The sequence below is a fragment of the Schistocerca nitens genome, chromosome 8 (genome assembly GCF_023898315.1).
Source record: "Schistocerca nitens isolate TAMUIC-IGC-003100 chromosome 8, iqSchNite1.1, whole genome shotgun sequence".
NCBI lineage: Eukaryota > Metazoa > Arthropoda > Insecta > Orthoptera > Acrididae > Schistocerca > Schistocerca nitens.
This window is the reverse complement of record NC_064621.1, coordinates 501,769,561-501,784,278: the sequence shown is the minus strand read 5'-3', so window position 1 is coordinate 501,784,278 and position 14,718 is coordinate 501,769,561. Positions and strand designations below refer to the sequence as shown.

Sequence of the window (14,718 nt, the reverse complement as noted above, 5' to 3'; positions counted from 1 at the left end):
TGCAGATCCTATTGTATACGAACTCAGTTATTCTAAACCTGACCGAGCGAGGTGGTGCAGTGGTTAGTACACTGGACTCGCATTCGGGAGAACGACGGTTCAATCCCGTGTCGCACCATTCTGATTTAGGTTTTCCGTGATTTACCTAAATCGCTCCAGGAAAATGCCGGGATTGTTCCGTTGAAAGGGCACGTCCGACTTCCTTCCCACTCCCTCCCTAATCCGATGAGACCGATGACCTCGCTGTCAGGTCTCCTCCCCTACAACAATTCGTCCCCCCCCCCCCCCCTCGCCCCTCTAAATCTGAGCTGCAGTTCTTCTACATGCACGTGTCCAGAGCTGTTGACCGTTTCGTTGAAATATGAGTCCTGATTCTCTTTCTGGTTTATTACTGATTATATAGATCTTTCCACTTGTCATAATATGTTAGGAAACTGTAAAACAAATGGGTGTGAATGACATTGGACGGTAGTTTTGTTGACCATTTCTGATAGTCCTCTTGCAGATGGTTATGACTTCACTTACTTTTAACTGCTGGATACAGTTTTTTTTTTTCGGAAGCTCTGTGGTATATTATGATTAAAACATGGGAAACACAGCGGGATATTCTGTATAGTTTGTCACAGGCTCTGGAGATTTGATTTGACCGATTTCAACAGTTTCTCAGCGCCACTGGCAGTAATATCTACGACAGATACTTGTAGATGTCGATGTTGCTGGACTATGGTTTTGTGGATCACTTATGATACCCTCCTTGTAGATGGGCACTGTAAGGACAAGACGGGACACTAGGAGGTAATTGCCACCTCCTGTAATATGGGAACAAAGTTTTTACTCATTAAATAATTCTCACACACTTCTAGCCCTGACTATCAGCGACTCTAATCAACAGCAGATTTAACATTCCTGAGCCCGACGGGCTTTAGCAATCACTTAATATCTTGGAACGTTTTTGGTTGTCACGCTGTTCAAGGGACATTATATCGATTCCTAGATGCGGTGGCGAATTCAGCGCTGTGCTGCAGTCAAGAGGGATGCGAAACCTTGCATAACTGTGCAGAAACAGTATCCTCAGACTTTTCTCTCGCTTTCCTCATACAGCCCTTATCGACCTGCAGATCCTCTGGCGCCTGAATTCCTAAGCCGGTTCTCAAAATAACATAAACATGCATCAGTATACGTGCCCGACTATCATTCTCCATTTCCCACAAGGATGCCCCTCCCTTTGCTGTACAACGGAATCAAAACACTAGTTTGCCGTTTACTGTGGACGAAGAAGACTCGTGCTGGCTTGCTGGAGATACATTCAGTTTTACGCGACGGAGTAGTGTTTCCTGAAAAACACCCTCATGCTATACTGTACATGTGTACATTTATAATTAATCTTGGGAGCTAAATACGACAGTCGAAATACGTCTGTCATATATGTGACGAAACTAGTTTCAAATTTGAATGTCGAAAATATGTACTGTCCGGAGACTGGAACCATCTCAAAACTCTATGGGGTGAAATACAGTGGCAAGTGCAGTCATAGAATTCTGTAATCGAGTTGGTCTGGTTGCACAATAAGTCGACAAACTTAGGAGACTAGGACTGTCCTCAGTCGTTTCTAGTTTGTCAACAGCCGCCTCTACCGACCAATTTGAGGAAGGTTGGTAGGCGTGTTTCTACATCTGAAAGAAAATGTCTGTTCAAATTTCGCGCCAGTCGCCTAAGTGGCGCTAGTAGCAGCAATTTGAGCAGCAGTTGACACCACAGTTATTTAACGAACTGATACAAATCGGTTACTTCAAGGCCAGCTCAGAGAGAACCACCGTGTAGCGTGCTTTCCAGTGACCCCAGACCAACGTCGTTTGCGATTTCAGTGGTGTCAAGCGAGAGCTCTCTGGGGGGCAGGGTGGAGGTCTGTAGAGAGATACCAAGACTTGACTACAGTAAGCACTCTGAAGTGGATGTAAGTTGTTCTGCAGATATTACGAGACTTGCACAGGATATACTAGCGTGGAGCGATACGTCCTATCAGTTCTCAAATGAGCACCACAACAACCGACGAAAATAACCTCAAATGACCGCAATTCCCGATATCGCAAAATAAGAGGAGGTAATCTGTTTATTATACTGGTGTTACATTAACAGTTCCAGTGCTTTAAAACAGCTATGAAACATACTTGCCGTAATTTTCTTTACAATAACAGTAGCAACTAGCCCCGATGTCCTCAACAATTCTTCATCGTTTTCATTCGAACGCACATTAGGATCATTCTAATATAATACGAGCCTCCACAAGGACCACATTGGATTGAATGACGTCATAAAAAGAACGATTAAATTTGTTTGTTAAATAAAGTTATCAAGAGGGCTTTCATCGTGCATTAATATACTGAAAGCCTGCTAAGCTCCGAAACTGAGACTAAGAGAAAATTTATACAAAGGATTGCTATAGAAATAAAAATTTTAATGTGTAATACTTACACGGAATCGCAGATCTCCCAGCGGCGCTGTGGCGTATGGTACGCCCAGGAACTGGTTGTAGAGAGCGCCGCCGTTCAGTGATGTGGCCACAACGCCCCTCAGAACTCCGTTCTCCACAGTCACGAATACGTCGTCCCCCTATAATAAGTTCTTGGTCACCATTCCTCATAATCCGAACAATCAATTCGTTTATTATGTTTACCTTTTCTATGTAGAATTCCCCACTGAACCCATACAAAGAAGCAAAAATCTAATGAGGTAAGGTCTGGGGACCTTGATACCAAGACATGTGACCATTTCTGGCGATCTATCATCTGGGGAATGTTAGATTTAGATGATATTTCAGCTCATGAGAATGTCAAAGGACTCCCACTATGCTGTAAGAGCATACCTATCCATGTATGTAAAGGAACCTCTTCCAATAATTTCAGGAAGATCATTTTTAATTAGGTCTAGCCTATCCTCATTTTTTTCTCTTTTTGATATGCAAATCTAATTAATCAATCGAGAAAACATGTTCAGATCGATGGAATCTTTCTCTGATTTAATACGAGAGTAATACCAAAGATTGTAAGATCATATCACCTTCTTCTTCCCTAATTAACAATATGGGCTTACGTACAGTTGGGTTTCCCTTGTGAAACGCAAATTTTATTGTAGCGATAAGAGCGGAGCGTGGATAGCAGATCAGCCGACCTCTCCGGCGCTGGTACCGAGGGGAGGATGTGCAGTTTTGTGTGTCGTTTTATATCACCAGGGGCAGAGGCGACTGGCTGTAGCTGTAACAGTGGGATGAGAGAAATTTCTCCACGCACAGGCCCAAAGAAGAGTGTTGAGAACTCGTGAAAAAATAGTGCTGTTTCAATATTTTTCCAACCGGTTATTAGCTGACTAAAAAGCAGGCGTTCATGACGGAGGCCAAAGGCCCAGAATTCTCGGTACAGAGCAGGTCGACAGACATCATATTGGAGGCTACGTTTTTTTACAATCCATGGTGGGAGTAAAACTACAAATGGTATTGACAAGAGGAAGAAAGAACCTTGTCAATGGCGGTCAAATTTTTTTTAGCGTGGAATCGCGCACAGAGCAGTTACTGGGAGCATAGTGTCTTCACTCTTCACCGGACTTCTGCAGACTTCTCGAGACTTCAGACTTGTTTTCACTTCAGGGAGCTTTTGCAGGCTTCTCTTCGCATCACTTCATAAGCAGGCAACACAGAGGGTCTTGGCCTTAAGATACGGATAGAGATGACGGAAATATCTGCAGCTAGATTGGTAGCACTCGAAAATCTCTTGGCCTTCACCTACACGTCTGAAGTCATCTCGTCTGTCATAGATATGGTTCAGCAGCTTTTTCTTTCTTTTTTCCAGCCATTATTTATCCCGATCTCTGTCTCGCTCTATAGTTCCCTCTAGTATCATAGAAGTTACGCCCTGATGTCTTAACAAGTGTCCTATTATCCTTCTTCTTGGCAGTGTTTTCCCTATTTCCTTTCCCCGCCGATTCTGCGGATAATCTCATCGTTCCTTACCTTACCAGTCCACCTAATTTTCAACATTCTTCTGCACAACCACATCTCAACCTCTTAGATTCCCTTTTCTTCCGGTTTTCCCACAGTCCGTGTTTCATTACCAAACAACGTTGTCCTCCAGACGTACGTTCTCAAGAATTTCTTCCTCAAATTAAGGCCTATGTTTGATATTAGTAGACTGGATCCCTATTTCTTCCCTGCTGACTACTGCTTGGATAACAATAAAGTTAGGGATACGTTAGACTCAAATTCACGCAGGCTCACCTCGACCGATCCATGGGCATAGCGCTCAAGAAGTTCTCCTTCTTTCTCTCGATCATGCAATTACCGTATTCACACAAGTTCTTTACGCTTAATGAATCTGATAGGAAGTGGTTAAGCAAGTCATACATTCTCTTTCCAGATCCTTAGTGCACTTTTTCTGCAGTCGATTTCATGTATGAGTTGAATGTTCTTGAAGTGTGTAACGAAAGTTTAATGTTTTCAATTATCCTGTGTACACATAATAACGTGAAAAAACTGGGATTTACTTGGATCATGTGTTTCATTTCGTAATTAGTAAATCCCTCAGATGAAATTAATCAGTATAATAGTTGTGGAAATGTCGGCAGTTGGAATTTAATATTAGCATCACCTTACTAACAAAACTGCGTTAAATTTAACTTCGATGGATAACTTTATTAAGCATTTGGATTGGAAAGAGCGATCCGCCTCCCAATAGGTGCAGTTGATGTAGATCAAACAAGCTCACACACGGCATTTCGCATCAGAGCCCTGTATGACGAGCCAGTAAGACGAAGGGCCCGATCAACTAACTGACTGTAATACTTCGCCACACATTTATAGAGTAGCGCTCCTCAAAATGCGTCTCGACAAAGGCATGTGGGTTTTCGTCTCACCAACGATGTGAGTTGCAAGCGATAGACAGTCAAAAGTACAAATAGTATGAATGAGATTACATGGCGATTTAAAATAAGCCTACGACAAAGTTCCAATCATCGACCTTTATCTCCTAATAGAAATTCTTGAATCCACTACATATGGTAAGGATAGAGGCTGTGCGTACGTTATATCCACAATATTTTTGTATGTTAAAATTCTGCGAGTGATTGTTGAAAAGTAACAGCTGAATAATATCTGCTACTTCATCCCACATTGTTAAGGGTATACGGAATGAGGTTTTTTTTGGGTAAATGCATTTTCGAAAAATTTAGGCTCTCCCGTTTAATACCATGTATAAAATATTTGGATGACGTGAATAGAACTATTTTAAATAATTTTTTAAAATAATTTCGACACACGATGTTCCGCACCTTGTATATGAGACGCGAAATATACCTGATATAGACAGCCTTGCCAGAGATATAACTGAGCACAAGAGAGTTAGCTTTTCTGTTGGCTACACTGCTAGACAGTTGACAATAGATTCTGCATCATTTGTATTGTTTCCTTTGTGAGTACATCCATGTCATTGTTGTGAAAGTCGTATGTGGAGAAGTCATTGAGTTTTCTTTCCTTCAACATGCCAAGACCTAGTCTGAATGTATTTAGAAAGCGTGTACATTGGCACAAGAAAGTAAAGTGTACTAAAAATTCGTCTGATTCGTCTTCATCAGTATCTGATGTCCCAGTAGCGACTAACCTCAACACTGGTAGTGATACATTGAGTGATGCTGCTGCCACTACACCGGAAAGTGCTTCAAGAAGAAAACTAGCTGGAATTGAAGAAGAATACAAAAAACTAAATGCTGGGACTACAAAATATGAGGTAATTAACGTCTCTTTATTATCAAACATTTTGGAGAACAATGTGTGCTGCAAACAATGTGGAAAATGTGGTGTTTCATTGAAAACAAACTTGCATGTAGGACTTGCTTGTGAATTAGAGTTGATGTGCAGTTATTTCAAACACAGTGTTACTTTCTTCAATTCCTCACATGTTACTGCAGATACAGGTAAACTATACGATATAAACATTAGACTGGTTTATGGATTACGGTGTACAGGAAAGGGCAGGGCTGCAGGTGCCATGTTTTTGGTGTGATGAACCTCCCTCCTCCACCTTCAAAATTTAACAAACACATAATTGCAATAGGCTCTGCTGTAGAAGATGTGGCACAGGAAAACATGAAAGATGCTGTTGAGGAAGCAGTTGTTGAAAATAATAATAGCAGAGACTTGTCCATAGCTTTTGGTGGAAGCTGGCAGAAGAGAGGCCACACATCTCTGAATGGTGTAGTAATAGCTACAAGTGTGGACACTGGTAAGGTAGTTGATGTGGCAATACTTTCCAAGCATTGCAGATGCAAGGAGAAAATGAAAAATAAACATGAAGAGGAGTGCATGGCAAATTACTATGGGTCAAGTGGTGGTATGGAAGTTGCTGGTGTAAGAAGTATTTATCAACGCTCAGTAAAATGGTACAACTTTAGATACATAAATTATCTTGGAGATGGTGACTCAAAGGCTTTCAAAGAAATTGAGGAACTGAGACCCTATGGTAACGATGTGAAAATTTCCAAACTGGAGTGTGTTGGCCATATTCAGAAAAGGATGGGATCAAGACTTCGACAGCTCAAGGCTAGCATGAAAGGCAAGAAATTGAGCGATGGAAAAACTTTAGATGGGAAAAATAGACTGACAGATGCTACAATAGATCATATTCAGAAGTGCTATGGTCTAGCAATAAGACAGAATACAGCAGATGCAGAATTAATGAGAAGAGCAGTCTGGGCTCTGTTTTTCCATACAGCTTCAAACAATGAGAATCCCCAACATGGGCTATGTCCAAAAGGAGACGATAGTTGCTGCAAGTACAACAGAGGCAAGGTAACTAAGAAACAATACAATCACCCTCATCACCTGCCACCTGCCATAATGGATGAAATAAAACCAATATTCCGAGATCTCGCGGATATTAGTCTACTAAAGAAATGTCTTCATGGCCGGACTCAAAATCCAAATGAGTGTGTGAACCATGTGATATGGAATAGACTACCTAAAACTGTGTTTGTGGGTATAAACACACTTCACTTTGGCGTTTATGATGCTGTTTCATCATTCAATCAGGGCAATATAACAAAGTGCAAAGTTCTGCAGAAGTTGGGGCTCTGTGTAGGACTACGAACTGCCGCAGCTATGCTTTGTTTGGACAAGGAACGGCTCAGGTCTTCAGATAATGCCATAAAAGTATATTCAAAGATGGCTAGACAGCATAGCAGAGCCATCAAGAGGAAGCTGTTGGACGATTCTGATGATACAAGCTATGGAGCAGGCTTGTACTGAAGTAAAAACTTTGAAGCTAATTTCCCGTAACTTTAGTTTTTTTGTGTATAAGGTACATTTTCTCAGGGCCTATTTATAGTAGAAAGATGAAATTTTCTGTAGTTGTTCCTTAAGACCTAATATATCTGAATTAAAAGATTTGTGGAATTATTTTGTATTAATGGATGTACATTTTAAAATACTTGTTAAAATGTATAACTTTTTTTACCATTTACAAAAAATAAAATATCTGAAAAACTATACATTATTTTTTCAAAATTAATAATTCAGCATTAAAGCAGAACATATCTCTGCGTTCTGTGAAAAAATCAAGAGTATCGTCCAAATAACAAATGAGAAAATGTTCCTAACTTCTAGCTCAATTTAACATTGTAAGCATAGGGCGTTCCGTATACCCTTAATATGTCCGTTCACATGAAATATGACTGCTACGCACCGTACTAGTTTTATGTAGGCTGGTGAAAACTGGAGTAAACACTCTAGAATCTGGTATTCTGCTGTTGGAAAATCGTATTCGTTTTCTCTACAAGCAGTAACAGTATACCCATTACAAAAACCGTAGACAGTTACCATATCAGCATTCTTAGCAATTGTAAATGCGCTTAAACAGTCGATATAGTAGAACTGGACAGTAGATCACAATTACACTTGAAAAATTCAATTATTTAAACATGAGAACAACTTCACAGCTTAAAATTCAAAACAAAATTACAATCGATAGTAATGGAGAGATTTATCCCAAATTAATTCATAACAGGTACACAAAACAGGTCAGAACACTATTATAGAAGCAACAAAAAAGTGTGCCAAATTTAAAAGACCGCAAAAGCCCCAAGACTGGCGAAGTTCTACAATAGATCGACATTTAGAGCGAAGTTCAATGAGAGGTGCTTTTAATAGTTTCCTCAACGAAACTCTGTCTCAATCTATTAGAAAATCCAAAGATCTTCTGGTCGCATGCGAAGCACCCAAGTGGCAAGACACAGTCAATACCTTCACTGCGCGATACGAAGGTAATGTCACCGATAACAGTGACACTAAAGCAGAGTTACTAAATACAGTTTTCCAAAATTCCTTCACCAAAGAAGGTGAAGTAAATATTCCAGAATCAGAATCAAGAACTGATGCCAAAAAGAGTAACCTAGAAGTACATGTCCTTGATGTACAAATCAGCTTAAATAGCTCAATAAAGGCAAGTCCTCCGGTCCAGGCTGTATACTCATTAGATTCCTTTCAGATATTGCTGATACAATAGCTCTGTACTTAAGGGGACATTGTATGTCCTATGCCGCCAATGTTAAATTATCGAATTTTGTGACCCATTATCTTGGAAACTTTTTAAGACACCAACTTACAATTTTTCATAATTATTGAATGCACCTTTCTAGATACAGTGAACTAGAAGTATTACTAACATTGCATTGTGGCGCATGTTATCCTTTTCTTTTCATAAACTCAATTTTTTGACGTAGTTTTGTAAATAAATGATCAAAAAACAAAACAACTCAGGACATTTTAATTATTCTAGTTCCATATGTGTTGAATCTCACACTTGGCATGCTGTGAAAATTTCATATCTCTATCATCAGTACTTTTTTTTAGAAAACGATTCATTTATTGCAAAAAATTTAGTTCGCAGATAATGAGGATTAAAACTTTTTTATTATAAATTCTTATTCAGACTCACATTTCTGCGTCTTTTATGCACTAGAATTTGCCCTGGCCCATAGTCTGTGTCTTCTCCAGTGTCACAACAGCCCAGTGCTTGCCTCCACCTTTTCTTTCTTGCTTCTTTTGTCATTTGCTGAGAAGCTAACTCTGTTTAACGTACACGAAGTCCTTTAGCTGTGTTCTGTCTAAATCTTACCCCTAACTTCTCTATAACCTTAAGTCTTTCATAGTTCCCACTGCTAAAAGTTACTACAGTAACAGACACAGCTAACTTTAGAGTCATAAGGTCAACAAATACATTTTCAGGCACACGGCTCCACACAATTCATTCACATTCTGGGTCTTCCCATGTAAACACTTCTTCAGTAGCTGAGGATTTGCCAAATCTCTGTAAATAGGTGTAATTGCCTCCATTACTGCCAAAGGAAGAGAATATTTATGTGTAAATTCATGCACAGTGCCAGAAAATTCAGCTTGCCTATATTTACACCAAGTGTTTGGTGGAGGTGGACACAAAGCATGACATGGCTTTTCATCGGTTGATATTCGATGAAAGAAAGCGCTCCACACAGCTCTTTTCATCTCCTCTAAATTATCTGCCAGTATAACGATTTAATAATTCATTTCTTGTCTTTTGTGAGAAAATGAAATGCCTACAGCCGTCCTTATGATTTTATTTGTTTTGTAGCTACCAGTTTCGGCAATACTAGCATCAGAAACAAAGGACTTATTTGTTTATTTGTAATGCCAAAACGTAGCAGTAGTCATAAAACAAAGCAATTCACAGCCTTCTAGACTGTGTAGTTCCCAAGATATGACTGCTCAACTGTGGCGGTATATGCGTAGCCGCGAAATTTGAGTCACACGTCAACATTCAAAATATTATTTGAAGGTCTCACAATTGTATGATTTTAATGTATTATACACCAAAATGTCAGGAAATTCCAAAGTACGTTATGATGTAGAAAACAGAAAATGTCAAATTTCAACGAATTTCACGTACAATGTCCCCTTGACAATCATATTCAACTGTTAGCTCGACGGGACGTCAGGACCTAAAGACTGGAAAGTTGCACACGTCACACTAATACGCAAGAAATGAAACAGGAGTAATACGATGAATTATAGATCCATATCACTGATGTCAATTTGCACTACGATTTTGAAAATATACTGTTTTCGAACATTATGAATTACGTCGACGAAAACGATTTGTTGACACGCATCCAGCACGGATGTAGAAAATATCACTTTTGTGGACCACACCCTACTCTTTATTCTCAAGAAATGAGGCAGTTGACAGAGGCTCTCAAATTCATTCCATATTACTAAGTTTCTAAAAAGCTTCTAATCAAGTTGCATGCCTCTGGAGTACCGTCTCAGCTGTATGACTGGATTTGTGATCCTGTCGGGAAGGCCACAGTTCGAAGTAACTGGTGAAAAGTCATGCGTAAAACAGAACTGATATCTCGTGTTCTCCGTCCTCTACTGTTCCTAATCTATATGAACGACTTACAGGTAGGAGACGATCTGAGCAGCCATGTTAGACTGTTTGCAGATGATACTGTCATTCACTGTCTAGTAATGTCAGCAGAAGATCAAAACCAATTATAAAATGATTTAGACAAGACATCTGTAAGGTGCGAAAAGTATCAATCGATCCTAAATAATGAAAAGTGTAGGGTCACCAGATGATTACTGTAAGGAAGGCGTAATGAGAAATCACACAACAGTAAGGGCTGTCAACTCAACTATATAATAGAAAATATTGTGGGGAAGGCAAACCAAAGACTGCGTTTTGCTGCCAGAACACTCAGAAAATGATACAAGAGACTGCCTACACTACGCTTGCCCGTCCTCTGCTAGAGTATTGCTGTGCAGTTTTGGATACTTACCAGATATGACTGACGGAGGACATCGAAAAAGTTCAAATAAAGGCAGCTCGTTTTGTATTATCGCGACGTAGGGATGAGAGTGTCACGGATACGACACATGAGTTGCGGCGGCAAACATTAAAACAAAGGCTTTTATCGTTGCAGCAGGATCTTTCCACGAAATTTCAGTCTCTAACGTTCTCCTCCAAATGCGAAATTATTTCGTTGACACACACGCACATAGGAAGAAATGGTCATCATAATGAAATAAAAGACATCAGAGCTCGCACGGAAATATTGAAGTATTGGTTTTTCCTGCGCGCTGTTGGAGAAACGCAAGAGAAATATTTCAAAGGGGTTCAGTGAACCCTCTGGCAGGCACTTCAGTGTGAATTGCAGGGTAGTCATGTAGATGTAAATATTCCAAATCAACTAGAGTACCAACACGCGAAATGAAAACGTACCTCGGTAGTCAGTTGCATATCTTTGTAATCAACCAAAAGTGTACACTTGTTCCATGGTATGTTTTATTGAAATTAATCTATAGTACTACATCCTAAAATATCTTCTGTTCCTCCTGAAACACCTTGTAGGCGCTGTTCAGCAACTGAAAACGACGACACCTCGCTGAAGAAACTAGACTCGACATTTCTGAGAAAGTGCTCGCCACATCCCATTTTCCCTATCCTCTTTTAAGATTTGGTTTGGATCCCGAGACCTTTTCAGACAAATAATGCGACACTGAAACTTCCTGGCAGATTAAAACTGTGTGCCGGAACGAGACTCGAACGCGGGACCTTTGCCTTTCGCGGGCAAGTGCTCTACCAACTGAGCTACCCGAGCACGACTCACGCCCCGTCCTCACAGCTTTAGTTCTGCCAGTACATCGTCTCCTATCTTCCAAACTTTACAAAAGCTCTCCCACAGGAGATGGAAGGTAGGAGACGAGGTACTGGCAGAACTACAGCTGTGAGGACGGGGCGTGAGTCGTGCTCGGGTAGCTCAGTTGGTTTGCCGGCACGGTAACTCAGCGTGTTCGTTCAGATGGTTAGTTGCCCTCTGTAATAAAAAAACTGAGTTAATCGATCAACAACGAACTTAAACGGATGTCTTACGACGTCCGCCCCGAGCACATGCAACGAGCAAAAGCGAAAAAAAATGAGATAAAAAAAAAAAGTTGGTAGAGCACTTGCCCGCGAAAGACAAAGGTCCGGGTTCGAGTCTCGGTCCGGCACATAGTTTTAATCTGCCAGGAAGTTTCTTATCAGCGCACACTCCGCTGCAGAGTGAAAATCTCATTCTAAATAATGCGACTGTTCCATGGAGATTCAACAAGGTCTACATGTCTCCCAAAATTTATGTCTAAGGAACGTTAAAGTTTAGCTATACTCCTTTCGTTGTTGATTAGCGTACCTCTTGAACCGTGGGACGGCGCGGGACAACCGCTGCCCCGGTGTACAAGACCACAGCCAACAGCAACAGCGCGACGGAATGCATGTTTGCGTCTGAGCGAACACATTTGTGTTTCCTATATATACTCACAGATCATATCGGAATCACTTCCAATTTGCTTTACGATAAAACAATCGCGATAGTTGTGTGTACTTCAGTTACCCAAAATACTCTTCGAAGAAAAGTATTATCTCCTTTCTTGCGACATAAGTGGTAATCTTTGTTTTCACTGCAGGAGAAGTCAGCAACGTATCACCATACATAACGATCAACTAGACATGATCGTCAATGAGTTGTTGGACATGTCATACGGGAAGAAACTTGTAGACTCTCTTTCCTAGCGAAACAGAGGCTGTTATCAACTCTAGAGGCGAAGTTACACGATGTTATCTTGATGTATTCTGGGTATGGCTGATTTCTCGACTAGTGTGCTTACAAGGGAACCTCGCCATCGCACCCCCCTCAGATTTAGTTATAAGTTGGCACAGTGGATAGGCCTTGAAAAACTGAACACAGATCAATCGAGAAAACAGGAAGAAGTTGTGTGGAACTATGAAAAACTGAGTAGTCCATGCGCAAGATAAGCAACATCAAGGATAGTGTGAGCTCAGGAGCACCGTGATCCCGTGGTTAGCGTGAGCAGCTACGGAACGAGAGGTCCTTGGTTCAAGTCTTCCCTCGAGTGAAAAGTTTCCTTTCTTTATTTTCGCAAAGTCATGATCTGTCCGTTCGTTCATTGACGTCTCTGTTGACTGTAATAAGTTTAGTGTCTGTGTTTTGCGACCGCACCGCAAAACCGTGCGATTAGTAGACGAAAGGACGTGCATCTCCAATGGGAACCGAAAACATTTGATCGCAAGGTCATAGGTCAACCGATTCCTCCACAGGAAAACACGTCTGATATACTCTATACGACACTGGTGACGGAATGTGCGTCATATGACAGGAATATTTGTCGACCCACCTAACTTGTACACTTGGCGAATGGGTAAAAAATTTCTTCTACCTTGCCCGATTTAGGTTTTCTTGTGGATGTGATAATCACTCCCAAAAGGTGATGAAAGCACAAGTGTTTGTCACATAAACTGCAAGAAATGAATACAACAGTTTCACAGTCGCACAGTTTTCCCTGTGCTCTATCAAAACATATGTTTTTAACGTTTTCAAAATTTTCCGTGTGTATACCGTCAAATCCATCGGACGAACGGACGGACAGATAATAATTGTCTGAAAATGAAAAAGTAAACTTTTCACTCGTTCTGCAGCTGCTCACGCTAACCACGGGACCACGGCGCTTCTGAGCTCACACTCTCCTTGATGTTGCCTATCTTGCGCATGGAATACTCAGTTTGTATATTTTGCTTATTTTTTTCATAGTTCCACACAACGTCTTCCTGTTTTCTCGATTAATCTGTGTTCAGTTTCTCAAGGCCTATCCACTGTGCCAACTTATAACTAAATCTGAGGGGGGTGCGATGGGGAGGTTCCCTTGTTAGTATCGTTAAAGCAGTACTGGTAGTATGTTCCTTTAATTACTCGTATTTGCAAGCACTTTTTGTGATAATAATTTCGGTAGCAAGCTACAAAGCAATACTTCATTACATCACGAGCAGTAGAATGACGAAATGTCTGCATGTCTGTTTCATCTCGTGTGTCACACTTCCCTCGTTCCGTCCTCCCCTTCCTAGCAGATGTATGAATGAATGAAAATATGTGTACAGACAACTAGCCGGCCACTAACCAAAGCTATGCAGAAGGTGGTGGTTTACGAAAACAGAGCAGACGGTAACGCTGAGCAAAGAGACTAGCAGAGGCTTCGGGCTGTATCGATAGAACTAGAGGGAGTTATATCGGTCAGCCAATGAGGACTATCCTCTGCCCTCAGTGTTTGAAGGGAGGGTAGTTTGTGGCCAGGTGGTCTTGCTCGTCACTCGATCGCGGGAAGCTGACGTGTGTAGTCTCCACGACGGATCTCGTTTCATCATCGTCGGTAAGGGTAGAACCATGTTTATTAAAGTCACCGTTGACAGGGAAATATCAGAAGATGGTGTAATTTTCATAATTTTGACCTTTTACCTTGTTAGGGCTTGGTAACTTAATGTCGTGCAGGCCCTCAGCCTGGCATGTTTGTGTGTGGTTAAAGTTAAGCTAAATGTTCAATAAGTAAAAGTGGGAGTGAAATGTTTCTTCCCTACAAATGGCTATGTGGATTTTTTTATCAAAATTAACGATATTTTCTTTGTGAAATATTGAACTTCTATATTACTGGGATATAGCTGAGTTACACGCTATATTAAGTGTTCAGCTGAGTTCAGAGTCACTTGTAATAATTTTGAAGAAATTTCATTTGAATTTAGACGTAGTTCTCTTTTCGGGACGAGGACTCGTAATTCTGCGCCAATTGCAGTAGACATGGTTCACTGTAGTTGGTGC

At 40.8% G+C, this 14,718-nt stretch overlaps 1 protein-coding gene across 1 annotated transcript in view; it reads right to left on the bottom strand.

Moving 5' to 3' along the window:
- Positions 1-12,323, bottom strand: part of LOC126198952 (venom carboxylesterase-6-like) — an 81,627-nt gene extending 69,304 nt beyond the window's left edge. The window contains exons 1-2 of the mRNA XM_049935597.1: positions 12,247-12,323; positions 2,473-2,610 (exon numbers count right to left, since the gene is read on the bottom strand). The gene's annotated coding sequence lies outside the window, so the exon portion shown is untranslated. The remainder of the gene's footprint in view (positions 1-2,472; positions 2,611-12,246) is intronic.
- Positions 12,324-14,718: the final 2,395 nt, after the last annotated feature.